Source organism: Acartia tonsa, chromosome 1 (genome assembly GCF_053477335.1).
Source record: "Acartia tonsa isolate MP-2025a chromosome 1, ASM5347733v1, whole genome shotgun sequence".
In the NCBI taxonomy this organism is placed as follows: domain Eukaryota; kingdom Metazoa; phylum Arthropoda; class Copepoda; order Calanoida; family Acartiidae; genus Acartia; species Acartia tonsa.
Genome location: NC_137260.1, coordinates 46,344,517 through 46,365,666, shown reverse-complemented (window position 1 = coordinate 46,365,666; position 21,150 = coordinate 46,344,517). Strand labels below are relative to the sequence as shown.

Sequence of the window (21,150 nt, the reverse complement as noted above, 5' to 3'; positions counted from 1 at the left end):
GTTTTTAGCAGACAAAAAAACCTTACTACTTTACATAATGAGATTTGCATTGTTTAAGAATTTTAACTTGGTTTTACTCTCCTAAGTATTATTGGTTTAATGTTTTGGCAAAAGTTTGAGCCAACTAATTAAGATTTAACGTTTTCAATCCAATGATGTAGAGAACATAATTATAAAACTTTGGGGCCAGTTTGATTTGCAGTCCAATAATCCCTCCCTCCATAAAGAAAGTACACCAAGGACTATAATATACCCATGAGTTAAACATCATACATAACATATATACACTTGCTTACAGATTTTCATTAACAAGTTATGCGGATCAGGGCTAGGTTTTCATCAATTTAAATCTTACAAGTTTGTGTGTTCTTATACATGTATCGGATTATCTCTCAGAGACATTGCAACATTTTATCATAGTCTAGTTCAGACAATTATTACATGATTAGGATCAAGTTAAACAGAACATGCCAAGGCACAACAAGTAAAGCAAAGCATATGCTACTTTGAACAAAGCAAATCATCAGATCATGACAAACAGGCATGCAAAACTTTATACAAGTAAACCAGAGCATGCAAAATTTTCAATAAGTAAAGCAAAGCATGCAAAACTTCAGCAAGTATGATGAAGTCTTTGCCAAAATTTCAACAATTAACATAGAGAATGCAAAAACTTCAAAAGGAAAACAGAGCATGCAAAAACTTCAACAAGTAAAGCAGAGCATGCAAAAATTTCAACAAGTAAAGCAGAGCATGCACAATTTCAACAAGTAAAGCAGAGCATACACAATTTTAACAAGTAAAGCATTGCATGCAAAGAATTCAACAAGAGCATATAAAAAATTTCAGCATGTAAAGCAGAGCATGCAAAACTTTAGCAAGTATAATGCAGAGTATGCAAAACTTTAGCAAGTATAATGCAGAGTATGCAAAAGCAGATCATGTAAAACTTCAGCAAGTATAGAAAAACTTGCAAAAAACGGGTATTGGCATATTCTGCTTAACTTGATCCTGTGATTACAATTTGATTATTTTTCGTAAAACCTTCCCCTGTTCCTGACAAACACCTGAAACTAACAAACCTATAATTACCCCTTTTTCATTATAAATTGCAAATAACCCACCCCCTTGTTATACCCAAAATTACCCCTTTTATATCCCACTCCATTTTCTTTCTTTTCTGTTTCTTAAAGCATAACTCCTTTCTAGCTCTCTAAAGTACTTCATATGGTGCTAAATAAGTGCGTGGGGGCGTTTTAATGCTTAAGGGGGGAGGTGTTCCAACTAATGACGTAAACCTCCTCCCTCTTAATCACCCACCTCTTAAATACCCCCCTTTCCACCTGTTAATTTAACATACCACAAAGTTATCTTATGCTTAGCTAGGAAGGAGGAAGACAATATATATATGCAGAGAGAGAGAGAGAGAGAGAGTGAGAGAGAGAGAGAGAGAGAGAGAGAGAGAGAGTGAGAGAGAGAGAGAGAGTGAGAGAGAGAGAGAGAGAGAGAAAGAGAGAGATAAAGAGTGAATGAGGGAGAGAGAGAGAGGTAGTGAATGTTATAGAGTTTCTTTCATCCCACTAATATTATAAAAATGTAATAGAAAGCTTGGCAATATTTCAAAAAAAATGAAATTTGTTTATTTTAAAATAAACCATTTTTTTAATCGTACAATTTGCTAAACATTTGATAATAGTATTTTTTTGATTTTACACATAAACACCTAGGCTCTTGGTGAACACACACACACAGACAAACATGCACGCACACGCAAAAGGGCTTTAAAGCACTGAGTGTGCACTTGGACGTAGTTCCAGAGGAGGTGCGCTCACACTACAGCAAATATTTTTTTAAAATTAGATTTTACGAATGAAAGAGTTGTTTTCTTTTATTGATGGCTTAAAGTTCAGATAAATTTCAAACTAGATCTTTTTTTCATTTAAGTGTTATTTCTTAAATTTTAATTACAAGGAAATCTGAATTTATTGTCAAAATTAAAAAAAAAAAACTTTTTTCCTGAATGTACTTTGTTATTGAATTAAATAGGACGTGTGCTTGACTAAAAATCTTTTTTGAGACGGTAAATTGGGGTAGTATTAAATCAATTAAGGTAAAATGATCATATTTTATTTTTACTAAGTTAAATAAGTTGGCTATTTTCATTTTTCACTCTAAGATGTGTAAATACTCCAAAGCGAACTGAATTAGAGAGAGAGAGAGAGAAGCGAGAGAAATATTAAAAGGGAGAGGGGGCCATAATAACTCCTTCTCCTTCCCTCTCAGTAGCTGATCTAAGCTGCTGCCCACAACTACACACACACACACACACACAGACTGCGGGCGTGTGCTGTACACATACCTTTTCTAGGCAGCTATAATAGTGTGTGTGTAACTTCCATCCCCCACTTATGGTTGGGGAAGGGATACATACCCAACAAAATTTGTTGGCCCAAAATCTTGTGTATGCATGTATGTCTGCTTGTTGTGCTGTAAGACTGTGCAAGTCAAAGTAAGCAAGACAGGGAGAGAAGGTGAACCCAAAAGTATTAAGTTACAGTTACAAATGGCACATCTGGACACTAAATTATTTTTGGGGATTCGCCTTTTTCCTGCTCCCCCCTGATGCGTGTGTGTCTAATGGTACACAAAATTAGTGACATTCTGGCCTGATACTCATACATGCCTGTTTAATGGCAAAAAAAGCATCAAATTAAGTGCAAGTGTGAAGTGTCATTAAGAACTGTTTTAAGTGATTAAAAACAATAATTTCTTACAAAGTGACAATAACAAAAACTGTTAATGTGAATAATAAAAAATATATATTTTAAAATCTTTGAAAAGATGTGTTTCTAAAATTGCATAGTGATTAATACAGATGCATAGAGTGACAACAAAATAATGCAAAATTGACGTAATATCATCCAACGAATTTTTACATCTGATTTAGGAAACGCATTTTTAACGAAGGTAGGATTTTTTTTTTTTGTATTAAATTTTTTTCTCTTATTTGCTAACATTGTTTGCTTTATAAATGTGAAAAAAATGTAAGATAAGGAATAAAACAATTGTTATATCATTAAGGAATAAAAATTAGGATAATTTACTTGATTTAATTACTTTTTGATAACAAATTACTTTTAAAAATACATACAATGCCTTTTTTGTATCATTTATACTTGTAAAAATCAATTAATCAAAGGAACTTATTTTTAAGCAATCTTCTGCTTTGAAACAGATCATATTATACTGATTTGAAATAAAATTTATATCAAAATACCTATGCATATTGTTTAAACAATATAAATAAAACCATGCCCATAGATTATGGCAGCTAATTTACAAATTGTTCAGCTAATATTGATTTCTTCTACAGGATTAAAATGTTTTATCCGTTGTCTAAAAAAGGTCCTTGCAATCAAATGATTGTTATGAATATTATTAAAATTAAAAAAAAAACAAATTAGGTATAGTTATAATAATAGCCATGATTATAAGGGACTATGATGATAATAAACAATTTAATAGTTTTATATATCCTTAAACTAAGGTAGAAACTATTTTAGAGCAGTTAGGAAGTGGACATTGGGCTGTATATTACACTAGTTCCCAAAGTTTGTAATAACCGTTGGCTTAACAACTTTGGGGGCATATATTGAATTTTGATTGGTGTGTTTATTTAGTGTCCAACAAATAATTGTAATCAACAGAAGGGATAATTTTGTGTATAATCATTGGGGTTGTACATCAATTTATCTGCCATCGTCTTATCCCTTTAGATCCCTGATTTGAGAAAGAGACAATAACCATGACCCTAATAACCTCTCTTATAACAATTTCAACAGCCTAATTTCTAATCGTGACTAAACTTTTATTTAACATCAAATTCTACTTTTATTTGGATTGTTAAAAGCAGCGCGGCTTCTCTTTAATGCGTTTAAAAGTCTGTATAGCCCTAAAAGTAATGCGTTAGGGTATTTCTCAAAAACCAAAATTACTATATTTTAGCTTTATTGACTCTCATGAGTGGCGTGTACAGGGTTCTGTCATGGGGTTATATATCTTGAGAAGATTTTAAAATGTGTAGGACAATTATTCCCAATTCAAAATTTAAGGGGAGTGTTGACACCCTTTATAAGAAGCTTCACTGCAAGGAAGAACCATAACGGTGCATTGCTTAGCGAGATCTTTCGCGCGCTACAAACAGCCAGATAGACATCCTGTTACTTTTATATAAGGATAAACAAAATGAGGTCCTTTTCATATTAAAGTAAAAGACACGTACTTTTGAGGCATAGTAAGCTAATAATAAGCATAGCAAATATTTTAATTATAATTTTTAGATGTTTTGATAATGTAATCATAAAAAAAGATCTCAGTCGTAACATCACGAAACAAAAATTTTACTTTTTTTAGTCGTTGAATGTCGAACTTGATTAAGAAAAAAATCCAACTGTTCAAATACTTTTATCATGATACCTAGAAACGTTTTAAAAACTAACAAAATAACTATTTTTAAATATTTTTTTATAATGTTTGTTTAATTTTGACATACTTATTTTATGAGCATAATTATAGACATTCTACGCTCATACATCGTACCTAATCATCGTCGGAATCACTAGGTATTCTAAAAAAACAATTGTAAAGGATAATTTAATGAACTAATGGTGCCAAAAAAGGTAATGGACTTTCGGTTTTGGCGATTTCATTTTAATACACATTACATCTGCCCAAAAATGCAATTAGAGGTACCCGTAACTGACTGTGGACAAACACCAATTACATAAAAAAAACTTGTTGCATAAATTGATACCATCGGCTGTGCCCCTTGCATCTAGGGGAGGGCGAGGTTAGAAAACAGCCCATAACAATCCACTATCATGGGACTCATGTGAAGCTCTCCCAAAATGAAGAACTGATTTTGTTCAGTGGTTCGCGAGATCTTAACTGCAACAAAAAAAACATTACTACTTATAGACTTTGTTGTCCATGTTTTGTACACCGTTTGTAAGCAAGCCAAGGAGATTGTTTAAATTCCTAAGTAAACATTACTGATACACAAACAAACCAAAAAGACACTGAGCTGGGTAGCACCGTTAAAAAGCATTCCAACATTTCTTGGGATTGCAAAAAAAACACACGTATATGTTTAATTTGTACTTCTAACTCCCTTTATAGCAATAGCGTATACGCCCCTAGCAACAAGGAGATAGAGGGAGGGCAGTAAAGTAGTCTAAAACCATCTAACGACTTAAACTTAAATAGATTGGCCTAAAACAACCTTGGGACCTATGTGAAGCTTTCCCAAAAAGTTAAACTCATAGGTCTAGTGGTTAGTGAGATCTTAAATTACAAAATACATTAATTAATAAAATACTAGCGGCTGTACATCTAGGGGCTCTGTAACAAAGGGATAAGAATATGGCAGAATGCTGAGAAAGATAGCCTAAAACCATTTCAAGGGCTTAAATCTTAAATAAATAGCCTGGAACCATCCCAGACCTATGTGAAGCTTCTTTAAAATGAAGAACTCAATTGGTTGAGTAGTTATTGATGTATTAAGATACAGACAAAAAAACTTTACTTATTTTATTAATGATAATTGATTAGGTGTATACTTTTAAAAGTTAGAAACACCTATGTATTATTAATTAAACCCATAACGATATAGGTATACCTAAGTATTTTTATAATTCTCCAGCTGTTATTCCTAAGCATATAAGCATTAATTTCAATTTGCTAAACCTATTATTTATCATTTGTTATGGATATCTCAACACACACATGCAGCACACAAAATTAAAAAGGGGGTGGCTATGGAATTTAATCCTTTGATAATAATTTTATGATAGGTAGCTTAATTCCTTTAAATTTAATCAAAAACACAATTACATCATTTTTAAAAGTAAATTTCAATCCAAAAGGCAGAAGATATAATTTTAAAGCCTTTTTAAAGATTTAGTAAGATCAAATTAAAAATTACAGGTGTCCCGTTTTAAGCTAATCAATATTTAGAAGAATTTAAATAGAATTCATGTAAATATTTTTTTCTTTGAAATGTTTATATTATTTGTCAAATTTTCTATATGGTTTTAACTTTATAATATCAAATTCCTAGGTAAATAATTGTCCATTTCAATGATTATTGATTGTTTTTGTAAAATATTTTGAAAAACTCATGATGAGCAAGTAAGCATAAGATAAAGGTAGTGAACAGTTATTTATCACATCGCATTATAGACAGCTTTTCGCGGATATTTAAATAACAAATCATAAGATTTAGTTTTGATTTCATAATTTGTATTTTAATATTCATAAAAAATTGTCTGTAATACGATGATGCTATACATGATTTGTCAGTGTGGCTGAGAACCAGTTCAAATCCAGCAGAGATCAATCGGTTTCGAAGCCATACTGGAAAATCCTTTCACGATTCTAATAAATTAACCATACCTACTGAACTTGTGTCTCATTTACTGGTGGATGGCACTCCCCTCTGAATATTGTAATATATCCCTGTTCAAATTACCAGGGATGAGACAATGGCTGATAAATTAAATCACAAACCTCTCTATCCCCTAAATTAAATCTCAAAAAATGTAAATTCCAGTATGGCTTCGAATTCGATTAATATCCTGTGGATTAGAACCGGTTCTCAGTCATACTGAAAAATCCTGTATAGCATCGAATTACAGACAATTTTCCACGAAATTAAAATAAAATGCATAAAATTAATACAGTTTTGTAACTGGTTTTAATTTGATATTTTTATTTTGATACCCACGGAAAGCTGTCTATAATGCAGCTGATAAATAACTAATAAGGAACCTCGTAAAAGTGTCGAACTATGACGTCAGAAAAAAATAACAATTAACCAATGAGAAGCCAGTATCTACTGTAATTGACCAATGGTAAAATATATAGCGGTCTCTCATTGGTTAATTGTTAATTTTTTTTGACGTCATAGTTCGACACTTTTACTGGGTTCACTAATAAGAATTTGTTAGAATATTAATCTGTCGTCTATTGTCCCCCAGTCCCTGAAATATTATTGTATGACACTTGTCTAAGTACCTCCATCACCCCCACACTATCCCATAGTCCCTGAAATATTATTGTATGACACTTGTCTAAGTACCTCCATCACCCCCACACTATCCCATAGTCCCTGAAATATTATTGTATGACACTTGTCTAAGTACCTCCATCACCCCCACACTATCCCATAGTCCCTGAAATATTATTGTATGACACTTGTCTAAGTACCTCCATCACCCCCACACTATCCCATAGTCCCTGAAATATTGTTGTATGACACTTGTCTAAGTACCTCCATCACCCCCACACTATCCCATAGTCCCTGAAATATTATTGTATGACACTTGTCTAAGTACCTCCATCACCCCCACACTATCCCATAGTCCCTGAAATATTATTGTATGACACTTGTCTAAGTACCTCCATCACCCCCATCACTAGGCTTAACTAATGTTTTATTATTGCATTCACATATGTTTAAATCAGGAATAAAGGAATTAAATAAATGAGACAAATAAAATTTATATTTCATTTTTCAATGTAACTTTAAATGTGACAAATTTTAACGTCCGATTTAAAGGCCGATTGTTTGTCTGTCTGTTTGTGTTTCTTTGCTCAAAACTTCAACTCACCTTTAGACTGATATAGATTCGTGGACTTCAAACCCCGGCCCCTTCTACCCCTATTTCAACTTTTGAAAATGACTTCATTTTTTTCTACAGGGCTCTTTTAACATATACTTAACCTAAAAGATCATTTATGGCTCTTTAGCAGTTGAAGGGTTGTTACTTAGTATAATACTAAAAAATGTATCTTTTTAGATTAAATATATTTTTCTAACTAAAATTTAATATGCTTACATCTTTATCCCTGTGTTTTTATCCCCTAACTATTTTGCATAAATACGCATGTATTACATGATGTCTGAACATGTGTTAAATTTAAACATAATTACCTTTATCAAAATATTATAAACAAAGCCTATTTGTTTAGGGAAATTGTGTATGTCTTTAAAATTTGTTTATTTATTTATAGCATATTGCTTTAACTTGTTTAAATAAGATTATTAATATAATTATGATAAGTCTGCCTTAGTCTCAAGGGACACCATAGAAGGAGGGGGTTAACCCATTAAACTTTGTTTTATAAAACTTTTCTTATAAAGAAGGGGGGAGTTTTATCTACCCTCTCCACAAAATAGAGCCTAGAGCTAATAGAAGCTCCCCAAAAAAAATAGAACAAAATCGGCCGAACACACAGACCTTATTTATATATAACTTTAAAGCTTAAGAAAATAAAGGATCTCGAGACATAAATTTAATATATATAAAAACACCTGCAGACGAACGTCATAGTGGTTATAGAGTAGTTTGTCTCAGCACTCATAAAAACTTGGAGCTTTGAGTCAAAAATGAATGACAGTACACTGTTCAAACTTCCTGTACTGATAAACCTATTTTAAATGTCTGGCAATAAATATAGTACATCTAGATCCATAATCTGTAAATTGGACTAATAAGAAATAGTAAAGAAACAATCCGGCCTTATTATTGGTTAAAACGTGTACTTATTTTGGCACAAAATGACAGTTATTTTTTATTGTTTCAATATACATATTACATATACTTAATAATTGAATTTCGTAGGATAAAGCTTGCTCTTAGGAAATTGTCTGTACCTTAATTTTTTTGCTCGTATTATTGGAATGAATCCTATATGACTAGGTATAACCAAAATTCATTTTTAAGTTTATTATTATTTTGTCTGATTGTCTAGCTGGGGTAATATATCTATTTGTATGGGCTTAAAAATATTGCAAGATATCTTGACACCTAAGCCAACTTTTTATTGCCTAGAATTGGCGAGTAAAATATTTTTTGCAGTCGGGGCGTTTTGATTGGTCCGTCATGCATTGTTACAACCCTTTGTAAATGGATTATGTCACTTTTTATCATTTATTGAAGCTATTACTTTTAGAATAAGAGTAGGCAGTATTTTTAGTAACCATTACAAATTTTGTAAAGTCTATTTCTCTCTCTCTCAAAAAAAAATAGATTGCTTTTTACTGTTGTGTAGCAAATTTAAAACTTATATTTACTTGTCTTCCGCCCGCTAAGATCTTCTATTCGTATAAACCGATCGTTAGACAAAGATAGGGAAGTTTTTCAGCGGTTAAGGGCAGGTTTCGTGCTATTGTTAGAGACAGGGGGAGAGAGGGTAAGACACCATGCCTTGAAGATTTAACCCCAAGAAAAAACTTATAAAAATGTTGTCATTTTTTGAACCTTGACTAAATTTGAGAAATTTTTTGTCAACGTTATTTTTGATGTAAAAAAGTCTTGTTCCTGTGGCTCTAGAATGTATTTCAAGTACCTAAAAGTAACCTTCACGTCTCTTAACCACGGACACAGAGATATAGTAACTGCAGAAAAAAAATTTATGCATACAAAAGAATGTTTGCAAAAAGCTTGCAAATTTAGGAGTTGAAGAAAACAGTTAACAACAATACAGGAAAAATAATTGTAATTTATTGACATTTAGAAATATAAGTAATATTCATTTAGCAATTGAGGAAACAAAGTTGATTTAGACGGACAAATCTTATGAATAGAGTAGCTGTGATTCTAAAAATTACACTGTCATTTTACAAGATTAAGCAGAAAAAGCACATTTAATTATATTTTTTTTTACAATTTCAGCATCCCTGTTTCCCGATCTTATCACTCTCGATCTTTTCTTTTTGCAATATTTTTGAGTGACATTTGCATCTTTCAGAATATAGCAAGACCATAATTTTGGTCATAAGCGTAGCTTTATTTTAATTTGAAGAATAAGATTATTTGAAAATTAAATGTTGTGTGTTACAAAAATGGTGTAGCTATTAACGTAGTTAAAATCCTTTAAAATAGCTATAGAGTTGCTATACATCTATATAGTGACACTCTAGGCATAGTCGTGCTGTACATTTAAGTATCTCCAGATATAAAGTTGCTATACATCTATATAGTGACATTATAGGCATAGTCTTGCTGTACATTTAAGTATCTCCAGATATAAAGTTGCTACGCATCTATATAGTGGCACTATAGGCATAGTCGTGCTGTACATTTAAGTATCTCCAGATATAGAGTTGCTATGCATCTATATAGTGGTACTATAGACATAGTCGTGCTGTACATTTAAGTGGCTCTAGATCTAGAGTTGCTACGCATCATCTAGTGGCACTATAGGCATAGTCGTGCTGTACATTTAAGTATCTCCAGATATAGAGTTGCTACGCATCTGTATAGTGGCACTCTAGGCATAGTCGTGCTGTACATTTAAGTGGCTCTAGATATAGAGTTGCTACGCATCATCTAGTGGCACTATAGGTATAGTCGTGCTGTACATTTAAGTGGCTCCAGATAACCTTTTCTTATTTCTAAACATACTTACTTATGAATAAAGTAATAAGCAAATAGATTATAAATTAAATGTTATTTTCTAAATTCTGTTACAGTTCTATCAAACTAGAATTATCTATTGCAGCTTATTTCTTAGTTGGCTGGCTGCGGCGAAAAATGTCGACTTGAAGGACTCTCCTAAAAATTGTTGACTTGCTATCAGCTGAATAAATTTTATGAATAGCTGCGGCTGAGATTTGGGGAAATTAAAAGCAGTTGGTTGATAAGAAAGGGCAGCTTTTTCGTTATTTATACCTTTAACAACAGATCTAAATTATATAGTATATACAGATAAACACCTCCCACCCTTTTCCAAGTATCTTTTTCGTCTGCTAGCATGTTCCTTGGGATCGGGACATACAGTTATTTAACCCCTTGCTCCTCTAGTGTTTTATTGTAATGATATGAAAGTGCAGTATTTTTTATTACTTATACCTTTAACCCTGCACATATATTTCTTATAACATTGAACAAATCAGACTTGCATTATCACTTTTGTTTTCTTTGGCAACTCAGTTTTTATATAATTTTCTTCTATTTTTGCATGTTTTTTTTAAAATGCCAAATTTAATCTGTAAAAATTATATTGAGAAGGTAGAAAATGTCTTTTATTTTTCTTTACAATAGGTATCAACCTTAAAAGAGTAAAAAGTAAATTTTTTGTCAATTTTTTTCTTTGGGCGATTTCTCCTTGGTTGGTGGAAGTACCCTCCCCTAAAATAGTTGTAAACCTTCCCTGGGACTCCTAGGTAGTTTAATGTAAAGGAGATACATATCGGTTCATCGGTTAGGGGACAATTGGCTGTTTATTACACTAGTCTCTAAAGTTTTATAATGACTTTTCATTTTCGTTGGCTTAAAACTTTGAAACTTTGAACTTTGATTGGTTGATTTATGAAGTTAGGTGTTCCCTAATTGCAATCTGCAGATGGGGTAATTTTTTGGTATCATTATTTATCGGCCATTGTCTTATCCCTTTAGATCTCTGGCCTAAAAATGACAAACAAGAAAATTCCTTTAAAAACTGAAACTAAAGCCATACAAAGAAACAGCTTATCATTTCATACAGTCTCTCCCGTCACAATACAGGAAATATAAAAACATATTAACAAATATATTTTTCTTAATTATTATTTTCTTTCTTGTACATTAAGTATAATTAAAATATTTGATGAGAATTTTCCTGAATTAAACATTCACACATTATTATTATATCCTATGTGACCTTACTGTTTTATATTATATCAGGCACATAAGAATATGTATACATAAGATCCTTAAAAAAAGTTATTTTTTATCAATTTGTCTTTGAAAAGAACTATTATTTTTACTATATGCTTAAAAATTATGTGAGAAGTTTTTTGTTATCTTCATAAAAAAGGTAAAAATCAAACCTAAAACAACAAACACTAAAGGCTTCGTACCTAGCATCTCGGGGATCTGTTTTTGAGGGGTTTTAAAAAGACTCTAGGAACTAATGTTTAAGTTAATAAATAAAATAGCTTATAGCCATGTTTCATCTTTTAAAAATAATAGTTTCTTCAATAAAAAGTAGCAAAATCCAAAGCTTATATGACTTTACGTTTTTTACATGATCATATTATAGTAAAGGGGATCATAAAAATGTAATTAATGTAAAAATATATCATATATCATGATAATGAGAATTAGATTACGACAACACGGGAACACATTAAATTATCTTTTGTTTGGAGACCTTTTTATTGTCATATAAGCCATAGATTACTTTGTAGGAAATGTTAGGTAGCTTATAATTTAAGTTTCACATTATGAAATGAAATGAAATGAAATGAAATGAAATGAAATATTTATTTTATGACACATACAAAAAAATATATATACATTACATGGTTTAATCACAAACAAACAATAAAATTGATCATGATTACTTATAGTTTAATAATAAAGATAATAGTATTCACATTCAAAATTCGTGTCAAAGGACTAAGTAATCTCTCTCGAGGTAATATTAAGTAGCCTTTGCAGATAAGAAAAAAATGATAAAAAAAAGTATAATAGATTACATGAAACTTAATTATTTAAAATAAGAACTTATGCATTATATATGATGGGGATTATAATGTGGAGTTGAAAGGAAGGGAATTGGAGGGGAAAGTAACATGATGTGTGTTTGTAATATTGACTATAAACATTTATAATTAATATGAGGGGTAAATCAGTGAAGACTTGTAGAACAGACAGAATAAATGTTTTACATTCTTAGGTGGCAAGAACGGCAAAGAAGTCTATAACATGTTATGTCTATTTTTGCTAGAAGGCATTTTTTTAGCTTACTCTTAAATTGATTTAGGTTTAAGGCATTTTTTATATTATCACGGTCGTCAAAACTGTTCCATATCTTTGGAAATGAACAAATAGGAAGCCTCTCTACTAAGTTAATTCGAGAAAAGGGGACAGTTAAATTATTATTGTTTCTCAAAACGAAGTTACCATTTAATTCACCTCGTCTAGGCCACATATTATTAAAAGACCTTGGCAACAAATTATTTTTGTACTCATACATAAATTTTAGTTTGAAGTAATGAGCTAGAGATTCAAAGGGTAAAATATTGAGATTTTTAAATAAAGGACTAGAATGGCTATAGTAGGTTGCTTGCTTAATACATCTCACAGCCATTTTTTGTTTAGTGATTATGCCAGTAAGATTTGTGGGTGATGCACATGAGTAGATAAGGATTCCATAAACTAAATGACAATGAAAAATAGAGTAATATAGAGCTTTGAGAGCTTTTTCAGTGAGTAGACCTTGACATTTTCGGAGACAAAATAATGATTTAGAGAGCTTTTTGTTTAATTCATTTATATGAACCTTAAAATTCAAGGCTGGATCCAAATAAATACCCAAGAATTTTATAGGTGGAATATCACTTTCATGGTTGACAAAGTCAATTCTATGTCTAAGTAAAGGGTTAGGATTAAGGGTATTTGGATCATTATCATCAAAATATAGATTGATTTCATTCCATGGAATAAGGGAGGGAGTAGGATAAAATATAGTGAATTTTGTTTTGTTGGGATGTAAAGACATTTGATTAGCCCTAAACCACTGGGAAATATTTTTGAGTTCTGCATTAACAAATTCAACAAGCTCATTTAGGTTTTTACCAGAGGCTAATATAGTAGTGTCATCACAGAAAAGTAGGACTTTTAAAAGTGTTGACTTAGGCAAGTCATTAAAAAACATAAGAAACAAAATAGGACCTAATATGCTACCTTGAGGCACTCCACTATCTATCTCTAATGGATCAGAGTCAAAAAGGCCAAATTTAACAAATTGATTTCTATCTGTTAAATATGATTCAAACCAATTAAGCAAGTTCCCATTAATACCAAATTTCTGTAGCTTCATAAGAAGAGTATTTTTAGGCACACAATCAAATGCTTTGCGAATATCACAAAAAATTCCAATAGTATACTCCTTATTATTCATAGCTTTACTTACATGATTGAGTAAATGAATCATAGGATGATATGTTGAATTATTTGCCTGGAATCCAAATTGAAGTTCATCAATAAGATTATTATCAGAAAGATAAGCTTGCAAATTAATGGCAATGAACTTTTCTAGAATTTTTGAAAAGATAAGAAGAAGAGAAATTGGCCTGTAATCATTAAGATTGAAAGGATCTCCGCCTTTTTTGAAGACAGCTGTTACTTTGGCCATTTTGAATTGTTCAGGTACAGAGCCAAGTTCAATAGATTTATTGAAAATATGACATAAAGGATCTAGAATTTGTGAAACGACTTTTTTCAATAAAAAAGATGATATTCCAAGGTAGTCACAGGATTTTTTTAGGTCAAAATTATTAACAATTTCAGTTATAATTGCAGGTGTGATTGGGGGAATGTTAAATAGGTTGTCAGATTCTTCAAGATAAGAGTTAGGGGATCTCTCAGTAGGGGGTATAGCCTGTCGAATGTTAAAAGCAATGCTAGAAAAATGCCTATTAAATGCCTCTCCTATGTTCTTATCACCAATGATCTCATTACCATCAACAATAATCTTATTAGTTGAAAATTTTCTTTTTGAATTCAAACCAGCGACATCTTTAATAATTTGCCAACTCTTTTTAAGATTGTTTTGGTTGGAGACAAGTAGATTACTATAATATAACTTTTTTGCAGTTTTCAGAACTTTGTTATACACGTTTTTATATTTAGTATACAATTCCTTATTTTCAGTTGTTGGAACTTTTGCTAATCTAGATTGTAATTCAAATTTCTTATTCCTAGACCTTAATATGCCTTTGGTCATCCAATTTTGGATCATGTGGTAGTTTTTATTAAATCGAATTTCCTTAACAGGAATATTTCTCTCAAAAGAAGCTTGAAATAAGTTTTGGAAGATAGCATAGCTTTCTGTGGGGTTATTTTTGGCATAGACTTCATTAAAAGACAAATTACTTAAGTCATCTTTAAAGCTTTCAATATTAACGTCAGAAAAGTCTCTAGTGGAAATTACTTTTGGGTTTGTCTTATGTTTATTAGTGCTAATAAAATGAAAAGTTGAGAAATGGTCGCTCAAATAAGTAGTTATTACTCCAGAAACCATTTGATCCTTAATATCATTTGTCCAGATGTGGTCAATAAGCGTAGCTGTATTGTTATGGGCTGAGACTCTTGTAGGGTTAGAGATCAGCTGCAAGAAGCCAGCGCTAAAAAGCATGCTGACAAAATCAGCTGTATAATTATGTACATTGTAAGCAAACAAATCTAAATTAAAGTCTCCACAAAGAATTGCTTTACATTTTCGCTCCGTGATAGAGTCTAAAATGCCTTGAAAATGTTCCAAAAATAACTCTATTTGCATATTAGGTGTAAGATTGTTTAACCCAGTGCTAGGGGGTCTGTAGAAATTACCAATAACAAGTTTTTTCCTGTTGCTAAACTCCAATTCTATGAACAAACTTTCCAAAATTTTTTCATGAAAAATAGAATACTCATTTAGAACAGAAAAATTTAAAGATTTGTTAATATAGAAAGCTACGCCTCCACCCACAAAAGTTGTCCTTGTTTTAAATAGAATAGGATGATATAAAGATATTTCAAAAATGGATGGAATAACAATGGAATAACATTCTTGTAAACAAATGATGTCAAAAATAACCCCTTTCTCTTTCCAAAAGTGAATTAGATCAGAAAGGCTAGAAAATTTAGAATTAATAGATTGAATATTTAAACTGAGGATAGAAATGTTTTTTGAATTTTTAAATTTTTCACAAAATTTATCAGGAGAATAGTATGAGCTCTGTATGTCTAATTCTCGATAAATATCAACCTCTTCATTTTCTTCAAAAAGCAATCTGTGAAAATTGTTGTTACTTAGATTGTCTGTCCCAAATCTATGAAATGATTCATTCATTTATAATAAATCCAATGTATGAAGAAACAATATACAAACACACAAACCAAAAGTAAGAAAGGATAGAGAGGGGGTGCAGGGAAAGGAGGGGCTGGATAGGGGTGGGAAAAAGGGGGGGGGTGTGAAAGTCATAAATACATACAGGTGTACAAGGGGTGTAAGGGTTGTAAGAAGGGTAGGAGAATGGGAGGGGGTAGGTATAGATCTTACACTTCCGGTAATACGGACAATTTTTACTATTTTTCATATCCTATATTTGGGGTGTCCAACAAATTTTAAAATATTAAATCATTAAAGAAAAACAAATGTTTTTTAGAAGTGGTATAAAAGATAGTTTGTATGGTACTGAATAAAATCCTAATTATTATAATAAAATATTTTTTTTATCTAGAGCTAAAATTATTATATATTGAGAAAAAAACAGAGGAATCAGATAAGAATTAATGCTAAATTTAGGAGAAAAAAATAGGTTTTTTTTATTTAAAAGAAGATTCTTGTAGGAATATGTTGATATATCTAATCTTTAAATGAATTTACATTAAAGGTAGAGCAGGCAAGATCATTATCATTTGGCAATAGACCTTCACCTTTTTCAATTTCACCTTTTGTAGCTCCATTCTTTACCTCCTGCCAGCTGCTTTCCCCTGAATCCTTATGTTCTCCTTGGGCTCCACCAGCATGCTGTCCATCCCGACCAGAAAACTGTCCACCACGCCCTCTACCACGTCCTCCAGGAACACCTCCACGTCCACCAGGAACACCTCCACGTCCAGCTGGCACTCCACTACGTCCACCATGTCCAGATGATTGGCTCCAAGGCCCTCCATTGCCTCTAACTGGGCCCTTAGATCTCAGTTGGCGATTATTTGTAGGAAGATCTGCTCTACTTTTTCTGGAGGGTGATGAGTCATTGTGGGAGGCAACAGCTTTGTCAACCTCTGCTGTGGGATCTGTCCTTATATCCTCAACAAAGAATACCTCTGAGAACCCAGCTCCAGTTTCATTAGACTCCTCACCTTTGCTGTCAGCCAGAGAGAATCTCAGGTTCCCATCAAATGCCCAAGCAGCCTTAACCCTAGGGTCTTGTTTCAGGGCCATCAGATATTTATGGTTCATTGCTGTAAGATCAGGAAATGCAGAATAAAATTTAACACCCATTGTTGTCTCTGCTGCCGTTGGATTTGGCATAAATTTTCTCTTATATTTGAGAAACAGATTTCTCATATACCTTGACACGAATCTTATGATGATAGTTCTTGGAAGATTATCTCGTTTTTTACCAACAAAATGACCATTTGAAAGGAGATCAAAAACTTTAGGAACAGAGTCAATCTTTGTAGGGCCCCATTCTGTGTTCACATCAGTGTCTTCAGGCTTTGGGGTAAGCTTCCTCAGCACAGGCTCAATGATAGCATTGTAGGCAGTAGTTATGCATGCCTCATCAGCTCCCACTTTCTTAACTAGCTCAGAAGAGACAGATAGCCCATGAATTCTAATGGTCCAATTGCGATTATACTGCTCATTACTGTTGCAGTATAACTTTAAATCACTGCAACATTTTTTGAGGTTTGACTTATCTAGAGATATTTTTGAATCACTTTTGTTAGCATTGCATAACAGTTCTTTTAGTTTTTCTGGCGTCACTTTATTGTCAATGAGAATTTTAGTTAAATCCCCAATATTACTATCACTTTGTTGTTGTTCAACTTGATTTGTAGCCATTGTTAAAATAGAAAATTGTTGGACACCCTGTCACCAATAATTTCTATTTATAGGTCATACGGGATATGTTTATTACACGTCCGTTCAGTCTGGCGGTCAACTATCAACTGTGTATTATGTGTATCATAGATTACTTTTTATGAAATGCTAGGTAGTTTATCTACATATATAAAATTAAACGGAAGGCATAGTTGTAAATTAGACTGTTGTCAAACTCTTATTTATATTGGTCTAAATTATCAGAGCTCATTAAAACAATTATTATCAAAGAGTCGTAATACTAATATCATTGATTTAGCTGATTAGTTTGTTTACAGTTTTCTATGACAGACATACACATGTATAATAATCTCATCGAGACATCAACTGGGGATGTAAATCAATTTCTTGTTCATTGTCTAATCCCTATAGATACATGATTAATATGGGTGGCAGGTCCCTCCCAAGAGATATATGCCCCTGAGAAAACAGGAACCTAACAATTCTCCCCCCCCCCCCTGTATTTATTCTAAAACAATGCTTAAATATGGAAAGTACACTAAAGGCTAGTTTTAAATTTTTTTATTTCACCTTTTTAAAGAATATGACATGTTTTCACTTCTATGAATTCTACCCTTTCCATAAAAAAAATATGAAAAACAAAGGCCCCAAAGATCAAAACCTTATTGCAAAAATATCTGTCTTTGTGTCGAAATTATTTGGAGAAAAGAACAAAAAAGTGTGTATTTTATGCTGCTAAAACAGAAATACAATATTGTGAAACAAGAACAAACATGTTGTGGCAACGCCCCTTAAGGGACGATTCGTCGTATTTTTAAAATGGCTTTGAGAGGTTATTTTAGGTTAGGTTAGGTTATATGTTAGGTGATTGACCCACAGGGTTAGGCAAATGGCCCCGCAGGGTTAGAGCCCACCGCAGGGGCTAGAAATAGGAAAAAAACCAAGAAACGCCCATAAGGAGCGTTGCCACGAAAGGGACAACATGTTTAATCTTTTGCAATTTACATTTATAAAATAAGAAAAATCATTGGGTATATACATGAAGAAACACATTTTTTCTGATGTTTAAAGATTAAATGTAATATTTTATTATTAATAGATAGACTTGACTATAGAAAAGCTATGATATAATCAGGAAAATTATTGGTTGAAAAGTTTTGGCACAGCTAGTCTAGTACCCAAAGTTTTTAGCCATTCAATGAGAAAAATTGAAGAAGACCTCAAAGTGGACACAACCCAATCTTTCCCGATTTTGTATAATTTTTTGAGGAACACGACTCCAGTGACGTCATATTTTACTTTCCCGAAAAAGGGAAGGGGGGAAGAAAAAAAGAGATGGGAGAAAAGGGGGTTTTCCCCATCTCTTTTGAAGAGATTTTCTTCCCCCCTTCCCTTTTTCGGGAAAGAAAAATATGACGTCACTGGAGTCGTGTTCCTCAAAAAATTATACAAAATCGGGAAAGATTGGGTTGTGTCCTAAAAGTGTGTAACAGAACATTTAATATACAGACCAATTTCAGCTCCCCCACTGAATAGAATAAAAAGTATTTTTTTTTGGTTCTATCTATTAAATTAGGACGGACGGACGTACGGACAGATATACAGTTATATAGTAGCCCCGCTCCTAGAACTAGTGAAAACCAAGGTTGACAAATTCAAATTATTATCTGACTTTAGTTGTGACCTTTGCACTCATCTTACAATAACAATGGACCTAATATATAAAGGATAGTTAATTTTTTGGAACTACATCAACGTGGATTTTCAACTACTTTTGAGCCCTACAGCTTTTAATTTATTTTAAAAAAAGATTGAGATTTTCTATTAAGACCAATCCACAAGCTAAGTTTAATTTTTATTTAAGAATTTAAAAAAAAAACTTAAGTTTACAGGAATAGGACAATGAATGAAAAAACTTATCATTCTTCCAATCATGATAAACAAAAGTTATTCTTTTGTGGAATAAATTATTTGAAGATGATTATTTTGAGTGTTCTTCAACCCTAACCCTAACAATTTTAAGTTACTTTAAACCTTATAAATTTTGAAGACAAGGGTCTTTTATAGTCCATTGTCCCCTCCTCCTCTATCTCAATAAAGTTTAAAAGATAAATTGAATTGTTGTATCCACTAATTTTGTATCCAATATAAAAATACATATTCATGAATCTCTTGCTTAGATACAAGAAAAATAAACACCTTTTTTTTTTATACTTGAAAATATTTCTTTTTTCCTCATATTGGTGCATTTTAATTTTTTTTTATTTAAATGCTTTTTTTATATATATAATACCTAATTAATCATATTGCGTGCACAGGGATTTGCCCATGAGTGTTAGCCCCGTAGAAAAAGGGAAGGTACTCCTCCTAATTTTTAAAATATCATGGATTCTCGAACGGAACACAGTAATAGTGTCTGACTGATTATGACGTACCAAAAAAAATTAGCCAATGAGAGGCCACTATTGATTTTACCATTGGTCAATAACGGCCTCTCATTGGCTAATTTTTTTTTTACGTCATAATCAGTCAGACACTATTACTGTGTTCTCTCGAACGCCCTGCTATTTTTCCATGTTTTAAATAAATAAAACAACATGTATTATAAATATTGAAGCATGGTTGATTGATTGAGAGTAGGTATAGATAAGAATCTATATTATTATATTAAAGCTTATCAACATGTTCAACTATCCGGGATTTTATGGATAAATAGACGATGAATTGAAATTCTTTCCAAATGATGATAAACAAAATTACCCCTTGTGTAGATTAAAATATTAGTTGAAAAGTTGTACACTGGAAACAAAAGGAACAGAAGTTTTTAAATCAAAAAATGATAAAAATTGTTTATAAAACTTTGGGTACCAGTAAAATTTACAGACAGGTATCCATTCCCTCCCTGTGGACTATTCAATGAATTAGGCTTTGTTTAACTAAAATGAAGGGACTAGATAATGGAAATGTTACGCAATGGATAAATTATATAAAATATATGAAATATTATATTTAGAGTTGCGAAGCTACTTTGCAAGTCTTATATGTTGGCCTTTATAATAGCTTCTTCACAATTGGATATAATTATTCTTTTTTTACTTAAATCATTATTATTGTAATATTTTTACCTAGGTAATAAATGTACTAAAATCAAATTAATGAATACGAAGTTCGTGCTTGTAAATATTCTGAATTTTCATACCAAAATCTTATATGATTTTAGTAGCGTTGTTACTCTGCATTTATTTTAAAGACGTCTAAGGAGGCGAGGGGGTGATTGCCCCCATAATTGTATTGGGCAGCGGGTGGAGGGCAAACAAGGTTTTAATCACCCCCCATAAAAAGCTTGGACGTCCTTGATTTAGTCTTATTACAATAAAGATATCATGAACACAGTAAAAGAGTCTGACTGATTATGACGTAACAAAAAAAATAGCCAATGAGAGGCCATTATTGACCAATTGTAAAATTTATAGTGGCCTCTCATTGGCTTTTTTTTTTGTTACGTCATAATCAGTCAGACACTTTTACTGTGTTCAGATATCA

The 21,150-nt window shown here is 32.0% G+C and overlaps 1 protein-coding gene across 1 annotated transcript in view; it reads left to right on the top strand.

Moving 5' to 3' along the window:
• The first annotated feature begins 2,281 nt into the window (after nt 1-2,281).
• The window catches only part of LOC145321946 (uncharacterized), a 76,645-nt gene continuing 57,776 nt past the window's right edge, over nt 2,282-21,150 (top strand). Inside the window, exon 1 of the mRNA XM_080163629.1 lies at nt 2,282-2,967. The gene's annotated coding sequence lies outside the window, so the exon portion shown is untranslated. The remainder of the gene's footprint in view (nt 2,968-21,150) is intronic.